The 12,355-nt window shown below is 33.1% G+C and overlaps 2 pseudogenes; one reads left to right on the top strand and one right to left on the bottom strand.

The window, feature by feature from the left end:
• Positions 1-1,421: 1,421 nt before the first annotated feature.
• Positions 1,422-6,508, top strand: LOC123890025 (annotated as a pseudogene).
• A 3,514-nt stretch (positions 6,509-10,022) lies between these two features.
• On the bottom strand, positions 10,023-11,637 carry LOC123893013 (annotated as a pseudogene).
• Between the last annotated feature and the right edge of the window lie 718 nt (positions 11,638-12,355).

Below are 12,355 nucleotides of genomic sequence, written 5' to 3'. Positions count from 1 at the left end.
TTGAAGCGATGGACACCATGTAGAAGGTAATTGGAATGATATTTAGAAAGCTCAAACTCAAACTCCTAACAAAACGCGTCACTTACTCTGGAGGTTATGTAGGGGGTGTCTGCCGACACGGGTTCAATTGACACAATGTTATGTAGAATGTGAACTAAGTTGTCATGTGTGCAATGTTGAGGTAGAGGATGATGTTCATGTGTTTTTTGGATGCGTAGCAGCCTGCGAGTGTTGATCGGTAGCAGATCTGTCACAGTTGCTGCAGAATGCAGCGTACCATCACGGGACAGTCTCAGACAGTGTGTTTGGAATGTGCAGAAATGATGACGGTGCAACGATAGGGCAGGTCACATAGTTATTTTGATGCATTTTGCATAACCGAAACGACAAGATCTGGAATGATGATATTCCGTCACTGAGCCAAGGTGGAAGAATGGGCGGTTTATGGCTGAAAACTCAATGGAAGTAACCTTTTTATTCGATAGTAGAAGGCGAAGCATGTGCACTATTACATGTTATGAAAGAGGCTATCCATCGTGGATTTGAGCGAGTTCAATTTGAAAGTGACTCAAAGTTGTTGGTTGACGTTATCCATTCGAGAAGATGGGACAAATCAGAATTTAGTTTAATAATGACATTATTCTTCTTATGGCATCTCCTTATGTAAACTATGATGTTAAGTTTGTTAGGAGATAAGCGAATTTGGTTGCTCATACTCTTGCTAGTGCGGTCAATGTTTGGACTAATTTCCATAGATTTAAGATTATTCCTTTATTTATTGAACATTTATTAGTTGATGATATGAATTAAATTTATTTGATTAAAAAAAATAAAAATAAAAGTAACAAAAATCTTTCCTTAGAAATTATATTTTGAGAGTTTTTTTTTAAAAAAAAAAAACTTTCTTTAATGTTTTAAACATGTCTATAAAATAGTCATTCGAAATACAAATTGGTTTAACGAGCATTGCTAGGGACACACTCTCAAACACATCCCTTTAACACACTCCTATAACATTAAGCCCGTATCACATCCATTTTTTATTCTTTAACCTGTTAACCGGCCCGGTAAGTTGAAAAGATAACACCACTTTGAAATTTTTAATACTTTTTATTTAGAATGTAACTACATCGCTAGTCTTCTCCAAAACTCCCCCTACATACTCATTTTCAAATACTCATTTTCTTTTGTAAACAACACCCATCTTCTTCGCACAGCTTCAAATACTCCTTTTCTTTTTAAACAATGATTAAAACTACGTGCATAATATCTTATAAAAAGAAAACTAGGTACATAATAATTTTATAGTGACCAAAAATAGCTAGGTATTTTTATTATTATTATTAGCGGGTCAGACATGCGCGTTCGTGCCTATCTCTAATTGCTATTAAAAAATCAAAGATATTATTAATTATTATAGATTAGTAACAACAAAAAAAAAATCAAACAAAAAGCAGCAAGCAAGAGTACAGCTGCGCGCGCCAATTCTCCCATTTTTCAAGCTTCCGGTTTTAATTTTGTTTCCAATTCAAACAAAATAGGAACAAATGAATTCCCCCATCAATTCCAAATCATCATCATCAAAGCATTCCAAATTCAGAACAATTACAATTGAATGCCTAAACCTAATTTCAACCCTATAAAACACAACTAAAATTTTACAGCTAGCGGAGGGAGGAAAATACTCACGCAAGGAGGAATTCACTGCACTCCAGGTTACCCTTTAAAATTATCAGTTTACTCTATATTCATCATGTCTCATCATAAATTACTGTTTCTGATGTTTTTATCTGTACTGTTTGCTTTGCTGCTATGTATTTGTATATATATGTGTATGATTTGATTTTTGGGTTTTAAACTTAGTTGTTTTGATTCTGTGGGTTTGACTCATGTGGAGATGCAATTTTAAAACCCTTTTTTAAAATCCAGATTCTGTGGGTTTGACTCTATAAGTAATGTGATATAATCCAGATTATGTCGTATGTATTTCACTTAACTTAATTGTATGGAAATGCATTCATTTCCTATGCATTGACTCCATTTATGATACTATCGGAGTGAAACAAGTCACTGGGGATACGTAGGAGCAAGGGATCACTCTTGTCAAGCACACTAATAAAAAATCATTTTTCCTTTATTTAAAACCAAACTTTCTATTTTCAATCCACATTAATAATAAACGAACAAACATAAAATTAACACCTAATCAAGCGCTAAACTAATCGACGGTTCTCGTTGGATACAACGGATGTGAGGGTGTTAATACCTTCCCCTCGCATAACCGACTCCTGAACCCGAAATTTGGTTGTGATGACCTTTTTCTCGTTCTTAAAGGGGTTTATCGACGTTCCCCTTTTCAAAAAAAAAAAAAACACTTTGATGGTGACTTTACTGTCTAGCGAGCACATTTCGCCCTGCATTTTTTCCACCCTGTTCACTAAGTTTAAAATTAAAACTGGTTTTTCAAACACAATTTTTTTTTTAACGTGGCCTACGATACATGGTAGAATGACACTTAAGTTAACTCCAAAAATCTTGTCATGATATTTACTATGTATGGTGTAAACTTCTATTTTTGGGTAAGTAGTTGATATTGATCATGTGTGCATCCTAAATAAGTACCATATTATCCTTATCCAGAACATTAGTGTCTGTTTTCTGTTAAAAATTAAAATCACTATATACCATAATTTGATGCCTAAGGATTTAAAAAAAAAAATTAAAGATAAAATTTGTTAGAAAAGAAAAACAAATTCTGACCTGTCTCTTTTTACCCTAAAAGCCTGTTTGTGATTTTTATTTTTTTGTGACAAATCCATTCTGTGGATTTGTTGCCACTCCCATAATCACAACACAAAGTTTCCAAATTTCTCTTTCTTCAATGCAATTTTCCTAAATTTTCTTCAACCTTTCACCTTCAATTCTTGTCAAAAACATTTTTTCCAAAGACCCTTTTGAAAACATTTTAAGGTTTTTCAATTTGTTCACAACCTCATCAATTGGACACAATTTCTTTGAATTGGTCTTTTGGTATGTTTCACATAACAATTTGCCATTGAGTTTTGATGCCAAAATATAAAAGAAGACAGGTATGTTACAATATATATAAAGAATTTCAATTCAAAAAATATTGTTCATCATTTATGTGTGTTTTTTTTTTTTTTTTTTTGTTTTATAGGTGATTTGTGCTAGATGATGATTACATATTTGATATGTGCAATTTCTTGTATCTACATGCAGAAAAGTAACTCACACATGGCTGGTTGCAAATTCTAGCATAATTTCTTTATTTTGGTTTCAAATATTGGATGCTAGAGATGTCTTCACCACATCGAAATTCTGATACTAAAGATGTATCAGGTAAGAACATTTCATCAACTTTTTTTCTATATACACCCCCTCTCAAACCCCTCAAAATAGTGGAATGATTAATTTTGCACAAAAATATCAATAGATTTATTCATACATTTTTATAATATAAAAAATCATATGAACATTTCATGTTTTCATTTCACACATTTTTTGTAAAAAAACATGAAAAACAACTTTATAAAATGTAGTTTTTTTTGGCATTACCCCTCTGGTTCCCCGAGTAAGGGGCCCAGTAATCCAAAGTTCAGCCATGAGGTTAGGAAAGTCTGGCCAAGAATTCTAGGTTCTCCCGAACGATCCATCCTAGGGAACCTCATTAACCACTTGAGCCCATATGTAGTTTTATGGAAGAAAGAAATGTTGGAAGAAAGAAATGTTGAAATTAGAGAAGTTTCAAATTGACATTTATGTTCACCAAAATGCACTAGCTACTGTACTTAGCATTCTAGATTGAACAAAATTATATACCTTAATGATTGATATAAATATATAGTTCTACACAATAGAAATGTAGAATAAATAATATAATGAGAGATTTGGTAGGGTAGAGAATAGAAGTTTCTTAACTAGCTAACTTAGTAATGTACAATGTTGTGTATTGATTCCTCTGCATTGACTTCATAGCGCAAGACGTTGCAAAACATTTAGATCTAGAGTACTAAATGAATTTATAATTTATCTCTCTAAATCTAATAGCTTTGCAGCGTACCGCACTATGCAGATGCTGCAGAGGAAACTTAGCTTAGTTTCGTCTCCATGAAAACTTAACCTCGTAATCCTTTTCATCAATTATTAGGTCCACACAAAAGACTATCAAGTCTGATGCATCAAGCTGGAAACAAGTTTTGCGCCGATTGCGGAACTCCAGAGCCAAAATGGGTGTAAGTGTTAGTCCGTTTTTCGTAGCCATCCAATTTGTTAGGATTTTTCATTACTCTTTTTGAAATAACATCATCAATTTCAATAGCTAATCTCTTTATCATTAGTTCATAGTTGTTCTTATTCATTACATTTATTTATTGAATATCAGATCTTCAAGTCTTGGAGTATTTATTTGCATAAAGTGTTCGGGTGTACATAGAAGTCTAGGAGTCCACATATCAAAGGTATGTTTCTAAACATTGCGGGTCTGTTTTATCTGCAAAATATAAGTACTGGACATAACAATACAGGACAGTACAAGACAGAATAGCTAAGTTGTTAATCCAAACAGAACCTTAATCAAAATTGAAACTTAAATTCTGCTACATTACCACTACATGTTTGTTTAATGCAGGTTGCATCATTGAAGCTAGATCAATGGACAGATGAACAAGTTGATGCATTAGAGAAGTTAGGTGGAAATACACTGTTAAATAAAAAGTATGAAGCTTTCCTCCCAAGTCATATAAAAAAACCAAAACCACATACCTCGATCGAAGAGCGCTCCGAGTATATCAGGTGACTAAAACGAAATATAACTCTCTTTAATTGTTTTCTTGTTGATGAAATACAATTACACCTTTCTTATTAAGAAATGTCCTATTGATTTTTCAGGAAAAAATATGAACAATTACTATTCATGGAGTGCGACGACAATGCAGCATGCGCAATTGTACCAGCTCAACAAGGAAGAAGTTTATCATTGTTTCAGAGTGGTTCTTCATGTTACACTTTTCATATGGACCAGAAAAAATACGACAAAGCCCCGACAAAACATCGTATTGGACATGCATTTCGAAATAGTTGGGCAAGAAAAGATTCCGAGCACAAGTCTTCTTCAAAGAAGAGTACCTCATTGGTAATGTTTCATTTGAAGTACTCATTTTTTAGTCATTTGATGCAACAAATATGCTATATAGTGTTAAGAATAACTTACGAAAATTTAGGCTTTAATCACTTTATACGTGTCGTATATAAGTGTCGTATTTAGAATATCTCTGTCTCAAATTATTTGTCACTTTAGAATACGATAACAGCTGACTAGGCTACCTGACCAAAAGAAAAAAAGGAAAAATGATAAACTTATTGAAATGTTGATTAATTTTTTTGTTCTGAATACTTAGTTTTGTTCCTATTTACTGTTATAGGCAGGTATGGTTGAATTTGTAGGGTTGATTAAGGTTAATGTTGTGAAAGGCACTCACTTGGCTGTTAGAGATGTAATGACCAGTGACCCTTATGTGATCCTTTCTTTGGGACACCAAGTAAGCGTTCTTCAATTTATAGATTACTTGAAAAATGCAAACAAATGAAAATGGAGTAAATGAAAAATGTATAGTATAACACTTTTAATATATGTTCTTGCAGTCTGTAAAAACGCGCGTTATAAAGAACAATTTGAATCCAGTTTGGAATGAAAGTCTAATGCTATCAATTCCAGAAAACATTCCTCCCCTTAAAGTGGTAAGTTCAATTATAGAAATCAAAATGGCTTAGTTTTTGCATATATATATTTTGGATTCCCTACATTCACGCAGTCGTTTATCCAGAGCATTAGGTCAAGATCAGACAACTCACGTTCTGACTTTGGATTGTAGACCTGATTTATGAAAGTCAAAACGTGGACCGTCTGATCTTTATCAGATTGTCCAAATCATCATTATACATTTATTCATACTAATTTTTCTTATATATGCAGCTAGTGTATGATAAAGATACATTTTCAACTGATGATTTTATGGGTGAGGCTGAAATAGACATTCAACCACTTGTTTTAGCTGCAATTGCATATGAAAAAATCTTCAAGCAATGAGCCCATGCAGTTTGAGAAATTTGTAGCAAGCAAGAACAACAGTCTTGTTAGAGATGGTACCATATCCCTTGATGAAGGAAAGATCAAACAAGAAATCTCAGTGAGGCTACAGAATGTTGAGAGAGGTGTTCTTGAAATTGAGCTTGAGTGTGTTCCTCTTACTCAATAGATTGAACTACAAAAAAATGTTGGAGCATTTATCTACATGTACATTGTTATGTCTCTTTCCCTCTTGTATTTTATTATGTCACTTGAAGGGATTGCTCCTATGTTAAAGGTTATTTTCATGGTTACCAAGTTATATTGAATTTTCATGGTTACTAAGTTGCACAAAATTGGAATCACCAAACATAGGGACACCCAAAAAGGTAGAATCAATTCCTTTACCATGTTCAAAAGATTTTTCTTTGAGCAAAGCCCCATTTTAGGATGCGGCTAAAAAAAATAAGAGACTTGATAGGACAATTTCAATTGTATTGTGTTTGATTTTAAAACTATTTTTACGACTGAACAAATTAGGAGACAAAGAACTTACTTTGATACATTGTCCAAGACAACAAGTTATTCATTATCTTAAAAATTTGTGTTTAATTTATGTTTAAAAAAAATCATATTTAACTTATGTTTAAAAAAAATCATAGGCTTAAATGCAGTTTTACCCCCCATGTTTTGAAAAATGCGGAATTTTACCTCCCTATTTTAAAATGCGGAATTTTACCCCTCCTATTTTATAATTTGTTGGATTTTGCCCCCCCACCAAAATTCTGCACAAAATATGCTTCTGAGCCTCAAGTTCAAAGCTTCGTACATAACTCAATTTGGATCCATAATTCACAAAATTGATACCTAAACGACCGTAATCGAGTTAGCTTTCCACAGAATCAAACCCCGCTAAATTTGGAGTTACAAAGAGAGATTAATTACCGTTTTAGTGAAGATCTGTCCAATTACTAATTCTACAGAAATCTACTTGTGATCTTCAAATTCAACATCGTCTACCGAACGCATCGTAACTCCAAATTCGACGAAATTGAAATGCCAACAAGGATAATTTCGTTAGCTTTCCATGCATATAAATAGTATTAAAAAATTAGCTACAGGGTGAGAGGCATGACGAAAATACCAGTAGTAGTTTCATACGATAATTAATTTGAACAGACCTTCACTAAAACGGTAATTAATCTCTCTCTGTAAGTCCAAATTTTGTGGAGTTTGATTCTGTGGAAAACTAACTCGATTGCGGTCGTTTTGGTACCAGTTTGGTGAATTATTAATCCAAATTGAGTTCTGTGCGAAGCTTTGAACTTGAGACTCAGAAGCAGATTTTGTGCAAATTTTTGGTGGAGGGGCAAAATCCAACAAATTATAAAATAGGGGGGCTAAAATTCCGAATTTTAAAATAAGGGGGTAAAATTCCGCATTTTTCAAAATAGGGGGGTAAAACTGCATTTAAGCCAAAAATCATATTTAACTTATGAAAATGAAAGATAACCAATATTGTGTGTGATTTATCTGATATTAAAAATTGATATAATTTATTTTAGAATTAAGTGTTAAATATGTTTAGTCCCTAAAACACCCCTCAAAAAAAGTTTATTCACTTTTAGTCCCTATTTGCATTTTATAGGGACTATTTTGATGATTAAATGCATGCATTTTTTGTAAAAAGTCTTTAAAATAGGGACTATTCTTACAATTGCATTATGAAGAACTAAAATTCCCATTAAAATTTAATAGGGACTAAACTTTAAAATCACAATTTTGTAGAGAATAAAATCATATTTGAACCTAGAATTAATAATATATTGATTTTTTTTATATATTTTCTTTAATTAAAATTTGTACCACTTCAATTTCTAAATTAAAAATAAATTGTCAATATTATATTAAGTTCAAAATTATATGATGATTTCTCTTTTCACCTCTTAAATTGGGGGTCTTTTCTTCTGGCAATTTTTACCTGTTAGTACTCGTACTTTTCTTTTTCCAGATTAGGTGTGGGGAAAAACTATTAACACCCTCCTTTTTTTTACCACATTCAAATCTCCATAAGCTTATGTTTCAGCACTTACTACTATTTTTCATCAGAAAGGTCATTTTTAATTAAATAATATTTGCCAATCGAGATTGAAGTTTAAACTTACAAAAGATGTGGGGAAAAAATTGATTAAACTTAGGGGGGAAAAAAAGTTGCCCCATGTGAGAGAATACTAGAGAACAATGTTCCTAGTTTCCTAGTAGTTTGCTGAAATTGAAAGCTAAAGTACAAAGCAGGAATATATTCAACTTGAGGGCATTGGTCTTCTCTACATATGACTGGCTTGAAACTAGGAAAAGAGCCTCGTACCAAATATCAAACATAGAATGTTGAACAAAATCTTACATGAAACATAGTGCTACACATTTCATGTTGTCCTTTTTTATACTTTCTCTGGTCCTAATTATAAGAAGAGATTCATTTTCTAGATATATTGAAAGTTTAATGTATCTAGTCTAAATACATTAAATTTTGAATGTATCTAAAAATAAATGTTTTCTTATAATCAGGAGTAAAGGGGGTAAGAGATAAATATGTCAACAAAAATTTATGCATTTGGTTTATTTTTTTATTGACTCGTTTGTCTAATAAAAATAACATTTTTGTTGATTCATTTTTTTTTATATAAGCAAATGATGAAATTAGTAAGGAGTAAAAAGGATATTCAAACTCTTACAATTCACAAAAAAAAAACCTCTTAGATGCTACTAAGATGCATCAAGAGATTATTACACCATTCAAAGAAAATAAAATTACATAGGCGGCATGCTCTGCCTAAAAAAAATTAATACCAAGACAAAATTTTAATACTATCAAAGAAACCTTTGAAAACCTGCTACTTCAGCTCTAAAATTGATATTGTTCCTCATTCGCCAAATACTCCACGTTGTTGCTATCCAGATCAAGTGATGAATTCTCATTCCCTCTTTAGTTTTCGCTGGAGATCCAAATTGAAGAAATCTCTAATAGAAAGAATTAGAGAAAGTATTCCATCATAGTAATTTAGAAGAAAATATTGTTAAAGCAAATTACTATTGTTCTGCGATACACTACTACTATGTAGCGATATTTGAACAAACTGTTATTTTTTGTTATCAGCAATTTACAACATTGTTTACTAGTAGATTAAACATATCATTTAAGAATCTTCACTACTACCCACATGAACGTATATTAGACAGAAATAATTGTTCTTAACTTCTCATGGGTCTAGCCTCTGTCAAAATCCTGTTCCCGCCACTTTAGATCACATAAAAGTTGAAAATCAATTTGATATGAAGGCTTATGTGTTACCAAATAACAGCACAGTCATATCAAAATTACATGAACTGAATACCGTGTTCAATTAGAAGCACAAGGACATTTTATATTACTTCAACAGCACAAACATTAGATGGGAACATATTAAATGTCTGTAAGCAAAATAAGCATTAAACTCACCCAATATCATAAACACCGATACAAGTACAGACACCGGAGACAACAATGACACTAACACGTAGATACCATCAATAGATACCAGCAATAATTAAGAAAATGACAGTGCTTAAATGTAACCATATATCATTATCCGACACCAACTTTTGGTGCTAACATAAATCATTGTCAACCAAACCATCAATTGTCATTGTTTGTTAATCCTTACTATCACATGACTAGTAAAAGATACTGTTCCCATTGATGAATACATTTCTATGCCATTATTGCATTTTGACATGCAGAATTGAAGCTGTTCAGACCTTCAAACCCTATGTGCTATCAAAAATTTCGAATGCAAGACATAAGAGAAATCAAATATGTAAATAAGACACTATAACAGACTACAAACCACTCTCAATATAAATTTCAATGTCAATATTTCCATCCCTCGAAGGATCATATCATAACAACACATATTTACATTCCCTTGATCAGAAACATTCCTCACCAGGAGAGGAATGAACTACAATAAACATACATATTCAAACCCAGTTATCAAATTTTTTTCTTTTGGGATATAAAAGCACACTCTTGAACAAAATACTGTTCAAGGAGCTGAAAACACCATCAGCTTCAGCTCATCACACAATTCCCATAAAATAAACAAACAAATAAAACCAACATACAAAATTCAAAGAGATCTTTGAATCATGATATAACCAAGGTTTTGAATTACACCCATGTCGCAATCCTTGCTTGATATTACAAAGAATCGTGGCGGTTGATGTGGTCTCAATTCCAGTCACAGTCACATTGCAGCTGCATCGTGTGATCCTTACTCGATATTACAAACAATCGAGACAGCTGATGTGATCTTAACTGCAATTGACCTTTATTTAAAACCCTCTGATAACCTTAGGGAGAGCGATATCATCAACATCACCACCATCGACAAAAACAACCCAAATTCCTCAATCTTAATCAAATTATTTATCAACACCTAAAAAACTTGCAATTGCAAAAAACACCAATTACTACTAATACACACAAATCGAAACACATCAAGAACTACAACAATTAGGACACCGAACCAATCCATTTTCATTACATTCCAAACACCTCTTCAACAACCCTTCATCCTCATCAAAAAACCTTCTTACTTCCACTACAATTCCCACAAGGCATAAACCTAACATCACCACAACTCTCACAAACAAACCCAGCTTTCGTCTTCGGAAAACCCTCCAAAATCTTCCCCAATTCACCAACCTCACAAAGATGCTTTATAACCTCAGCACCACCAACATAATTCCCTCGAATAAAAACCTGCGGTAGCGTCACATTCTTCATACTTTTCTCACCCAACACATTCATCAATTCCTTCCTATAAGAACTATCCATCGAAACATCTCTCTCATCAACCCAAACCCTAAATCCTCTCAATATCATCCTAACCGCATAACAATCTTCATATGTTCTTCTAATCCCACGCAAACTCGTAAAATACAACACAATTCGATCTTCTGTTCCAGGCAATTTCACAATCGGTGATGAATCGATCAATTTCAAACGATTTTACCGAAGAATCTGATGTTGATTCGGTTGATTTTAAGGGTTTAGGTTTATTGATGAAAAGTGATTCTTCTTGAGCTGGCTCAAAGAAACTACAGAGCTTTTTAACAACCCTACCGCGAAGCGAAACGGTGCGTTCGAGGTTTTGGGGTTTTTGCAGCGGTTGTTTTTCGTTGCGATTTGAATTAAGCGTTGTTAAAGATCGGTTGAAGAATGAAAACTTCGACGACGTCGTATTGTTGGTGGTGGTGTTGTTGTTTCTGAATTCTGCCATCGACTCTGCTGTTTACAAAAACAATTATCAAAATTCAAATCGATAAATAATAAAAGAATGAAAACCTGGACGACGTCGTATTGTTGCTGTTTGTTGTTAGTTATTTTTTGTGCGGTTTTGTTACCTGGGTTTTGTTGTATTTTTTTTTTTTTTTTTGCAGACAGAGAGAGAGAGAGAGAGAGGAAAATGAATACGCGTTTGTGGAGGAAAGAAAGAGAGAGAGAGGAGAAATGTTTTCTGTTTGGTGCTTTTGTTGTTTTGTTTGGACGAGACTTCTCTCGAGTGAGAGAGAGAGAGAGAAAAAGAGAGAGACGTAGCCATGAAGCCAAGAATTTGTACTTTTTGCAAAAACTTGTTTAAATGATTTTTTTTTTCTTTTGATAATATTTTTTTTAATCATGGTTGGGAACCTTAGTGCTCCGGCGTTGTTTAGTCATCATGGTTGGGAACGATATGGTAATCGATGATGGATTTTTTGTGGCCAAATTAAGAACAATATGACTAGCCGAAACAGGCTCTACCAAACTGGATATTGGAGCTTCCCAAGTGAGATTTTCTCGTACACAAATGGAATTATCCTCTCTTGCAAAATTGGTTCGTGGTAGTAGCTAAGTGGCTGCATGAAGGACCAAAATAAACCTTAGGCCTTCTAAATGCAAACCTGAAAATTTTTATTAGACAGAAAAATTACATCAAAAAATTAAATGAAAAATTAAGCCAAAAAAATTTGACGGTAATAGTGAAAAATTCCACGTAGCAAACGGAAACCACACTTGGAAAGATGACACGTGTCCAAATTTAATGGTAATAGTGAAAAATTTGACGGGAGGGACCAACTTTAACCTGCAGAAAAGATAAGGGATTAACTTGAAACCTAAGGCTTTGTTTGGATTGGTGGTATGAGATGGAATGGAGTGGTATGTGGTGGTATGAAGTGAAGTTCCAA

This window comes from Trifolium pratense, linkage group LG6 (genome assembly GCF_020283565.1).
Source record: "Trifolium pratense cultivar HEN17-A07 linkage group LG6, ARS_RC_1.1, whole genome shotgun sequence".
Taxonomy (NCBI): Eukaryota; Viridiplantae; Streptophyta; class Magnoliopsida; order Fabales; family Fabaceae; genus Trifolium; species Trifolium pratense.
The sequence above is the reverse complement of the archived record's forward strand: the minus strand, read 5'-3'. Positions and strand labels throughout refer to the sequence as shown.